Raw genomic sequence first — 4612 nt, 5'->3', positions numbered from 1 at the left:
CTATATTTTTTCTACCCTACAATTTTTTTTATATATTAAAGGCCTATGAGATATGTATGACAAAGATAGTCCATACATCGGGATAGCTGTTGGTGGAGCTCGGAAAATTACTAAGATACCCGATTGCAGTCAAAATTATCAAAAAACAATTGTAAAATAGAGCTGCCTTTCTCCTTCCGCGTGAAAAAAGGACAACCACATTTGACAGACTGATCAACGTCAGCCGGCGCGCCCCAGCGCTTTACCATGAAACTTTCCATAGGTACATAAAAATTTAGCGAACTCTTTAACGATACGAACAGATTGGTGCAATAACCGACCCTAAGTCCTTCACCTCTTAAATTCGATCTCCGTCATATTTGAAGTACTTCTAATATGTAAGTTTTTATATATGATTTTAATATACGTGTAGATACTACTTGAATTTAAATCGATAAAAAACATACTTCCCTACTTACTTAATGGCGCAGCGACCCAAAATGAGTCTTGCAGCCGTATTCGAACCATGGGATACGTCAAATACTAGATATTGAAACGACATGGATTGGATATGTCAGTGTCAAACAAGTGTCAAAGTGACGTTTTTGTTTGAAGAAACGTAATTTTTGACACTTGGTACATTCCCCATCCTGAAGTAGTTGATATATATGAATTAAAATCTATTCTCAAATCGGTTCCACCTCCTCTTATGATTTTAGGGGACTTCAATTGTCACAATATGTCATGGGGGTCATACCATTCGGATGCATTTTCATCAGCCCTGTTGGATTTATTCGATGAAATCAATGTGGGAGTTATTAATGACGGTACTCCCACGCATCGGGTATACCCAGGACAGAACCCCCAGTCAGTCCTCGATCTATCTGTGTGTTCTCCTAGTTTGTCTTCTTTATTATCCTGGAGGGTATTACGCCAGTCGTTCGGCAGTGACCATTTCCCAATTATTATCACGAAGCCTTCTTCTATTCTTCCAATTCCGTCCCCTGAACCTCTTTTAAAACACAAAATTCAATCAGCAGACTGGCCCAATTACGCATTATTTGTAGAGGAAAGTATGAAAGAGTGGGACACGAGCGAAATGGGTCAAGATGAAAAATATTTAAAATTTAAAAATGTGTTAATAGAGTCCGCCGATAAATTTATACCAAAAAAGAAACCTGCTAGACTTAAAATCCCTTCACCCCCGTGGTGGAACGCAGACTGTACGGCAGCCGTTAAGGAAAGGGATGCCGCTGAAAAAACTTTTAACAATTCCGGAAATTTAGATGATTACATTTCTTTTAAAAAAATCTCGGCACGTACAAAGCGCTTCCTAGCAAAGGCTAAAAAGGGGGGATGGAAGGGATTCTGTGAGAGCTTATCTCCTAGAACCCCTCCATCACTTGTATGGCGGAACATAAAGAGGTTCAGGGGTTCATTTCATCCAGAGTCTATGCCCACCACAGATGCTCCTTGGCTGGCCGACTTTGCAGATAGACTTGCCCCGTCAACTGTCCCTGAAGCATCCTGCTTGTTACTTCCCCCGCTGTCAGGCACCTTGAGCTCACTGGACATGCCTTTCTCATATTCAGAACTCAGTCTAGTGCTTAGTGGATTGAGAAATACTACACCTGGAGAGGATGGCATACCATACTGTTTCCTGTCTAAGCTCAATTCATCTTCACAGGAGTATCTGCTCGGTATTCTAAACCATGCCTTTGACACGGGAGAGATCCCAGTTGACTGGAAGACCCAAGTTATTATCCCAATCCTAAAACCGTCTAAAAACCCAGACGAAGCTAGCTCATATCGCCCGATTGCTCTTTCCGCGACAATGGGAAAGATATTAGAGCATCTGGTTAAAAATAGATTGGAATGGTTTGTGGAAAACAAGGGTATTCTAGCTGACACGCAGTTTGGCTTCCGAAAGGGTCGTAGTACAATGGACAGCTTAAATATCTTAGCAACTGATATCCGACTAACCCTTTCAAAAAACGAATATCTGCTGGGATGTTTTCTAGATATCTCTGCGGCCTACGACAATGTCCTTCTTCCGGTGCTCAGGGCAAAAATGCTACATCTGAGCATTCCCGCGAAGATTGTACATATTGTCACCAAATTGTTCATGGGTAGGTCAATTAAAATTAGGAATGGTAATTCCTATTACCCACCTCGAACTTTGTGGCGTGGTCTCCCGCAAGGATCGGTACTCAGCCCCCTGCTTTACAGTATCTACACCTACGACTTGGAGCAATCTGTCCTATCCTTCTGTAATATCTTGCAGTATGCTGATGACCTAGTCTTATACACCTCAGCAAAGTCAATGGACAAAGCCACTGCTAGTCTTAATACAGCTTTGGGTTACCTCAAGGATTGGCTTGATGAACATGGTTTGACCCTATCGCCAACAAAAAGCTGTGTAGTGACTTTCAGTCGCAGAAGGACCATGCCTGACGCAGATGTCCGTTATGGTGGTGTGATGATTCCAAATAAAGAGTCAGTAAAATTTCTAGGTGTTATTTTAGATCATAAAATGTCTGGCACCTCACACCACAAATATGTACTGGGTAAATGTGAGAAAAATATTAATATTCTTCGAGCATTGTCGGGTGTCTGGTGGGGTTCCCATCCTTATTGCCAGAAGCTACTATACAATGCCATCATACGTAGCCATATAGACTATGGGGCATTTTTAATGGAACCCTGTAATAAGGATGGTCTAGATAAATTAGATCTTATACAGGCTAAATGTTTAAGGATCATACTAGGTGCTATGCTTCCCTCTCCCAAAAATGGCATGCAGGTGGAAGGTGTTGAACCGCCGTTGGCTCTACGCAGACAATACCTCGCCGACAGGTTCTTGATCAAAGCCAGCTCTTACAACAACCACTTGCTGCTCCCACGCTTGCAGGCGCTGGCACTGGAGGTCACTGAAAGTAGATATTGGACATATAAAGCCTTTCCCAGAATAGTAATTTCTTTTTCAAAATTAATTAATATCCACCCCACTTTATATCAATCTGGTGCTAACCCATTATTTGAAGTGGCGTTTGAGACCCTAATTTACTCACCAAAGGTCATATTAGACATAGGAATTTTCAAAGATGATCCAGGAGCAAACAATAAATTTAATAAATTTTTAGATAAATGGCAAGATTACTTACCGGTTTTTACTGACGCTTCTAAGGTGGATCCTGCAAGATGTGTGGGAGCAGCGGTGTGGATTCCACGGTACAATATCGTCCTTCCATTTAAATGTCCTCCTCAAGCGTCCATTTTCACAGGTGAGGCAGTTGCTATTCTTGAGGCTGTCAAATATGCAGACACACATAACATTAAAAAAACAATTATCTTTTCTGACAGTAGGAGTTGCCTGCAGGCAATAGTAGGCAATCAATTAAAATTTAAAGCCAAATTTCCTTTGATTCTTGAAATTAAAGCTGTGCTACGTAGGTGTGAATCGAGGGGCCTACATATTGTTCTCGGATGGGTTCCAAGCCACTGTGGTATTAGAGGCAATGAGGTGGCTGATATATGGGCAAAACGGGCGATTGAGATTGGTTCACTAAAACGGGAAACTTACAGTACTGACCTGTTGAGTTGTGCACTATCTGATATGTTTAATACATGGCAGAGGCAATGGGATATCTCTAGATTGGAGACTGGTAAACATTATGGCTGTGTACAACCTCGAATTACTCGAAAACCATGGTTCTATCGATTCCGTACTTCTCCAAAGTGGGTAATATCCACCATTTGCCGTTTACGCTTAGGCAAAGTATGTACTCCGTTATTTCTGGCTATGATTGGTGTCCGTGCGAACTCATTGTGTGAATGTGGGTTGGATGAGGGCAACTTGGACCACATCTTCTTTGCTTGTACAAAATGTAGCTACTCACTATACGATGTACTACCCGAAAATGTTCCACGACCTATATGCTTTAGCTCGCTTCTTTGCCACATGGATACTAAGCTAACTTCTATTCTAATTAAATATTTACAAACAAATAACATAAAACTCTAAATATTGTCTTATCTCTTCTAATTTAATGCGTATAATTCATGTCAATCTATACTCGTTTTATTCTAAACTCTATATTTCTATATTATATATATCGTTTTCTTCTCTTCCACTTCCTTCATGTTGGCACTACTAACGTTCTGTCATCCGCTTCCCGCTTTTTTGCTAATCGTTGTATTCGTCATGTGTTTGTCTGTGATGTTCATAACAATTATTTGTTTTTAGGTTTCCCCGACTACATCCTCCCAAAAATGCAAAATTATTATACCGAACATTCTCCTCACGTGTGAAAGTCAACACCGACATTGGCAAATCCACCCTGTGCAAAATTCCAGGGAGTAAGCCAGAAAAAAAAAAAAAAAAAAAAAATCTAGTATTTGACGTATCTCATTGTTCGAATACGGCTGTTGGTCTCCGCCTCGTAGTTGTCTCGATGCTGTGCCGTACAAAACATACAGAGACATGATTTTCGTAAAAAGTTATCGAAGCGTATAATTATTAATTAGATTACCCATAAAACTACTATCTTCCATTTCTGAGTACCATACCATTTAACAAATAGGCTACATTCCTACTAGTTACTAGTATTAAATACAAATTGTGTTTAAAAAT

General features: G+C 40.4%; 1 long non-coding RNA gene across 1 annotated transcript; it reads right to left on the bottom strand.

The window, feature by feature from the left end:
• Nucleotides 1-628: 628 nt before the first annotated feature.
• On the bottom strand, nt 629-3872 carry LOC134799299 (uncharacterized). Its single transcript, XR_010145379.1, has 4 exons — nt 3572-3872; nt 3144-3287; nt 1611-2909; nt 629-991 (listed from the first exon to the last, which is right to left on the bottom strand). It is a non-coding gene; the product is annotated as an uncharacterized LOC134799299 (long non-coding RNA).
• Between the last annotated feature and the right edge of the window lie 740 nt (nt 3873-4612).

The sequence above is a fragment of the Cydia splendana genome, chromosome 18 (assembly GCF_910591565.1).
Source record: "Cydia splendana chromosome 18, ilCydSple1.2, whole genome shotgun sequence".
Taxonomy (NCBI): domain Eukaryota; kingdom Metazoa; phylum Arthropoda; class Insecta; order Lepidoptera; family Tortricidae; genus Cydia; species Cydia splendana.
The sequence above is the reverse complement of the archived record's forward strand: the minus strand, read 5'-3'. Positions and strand labels throughout refer to the sequence as shown.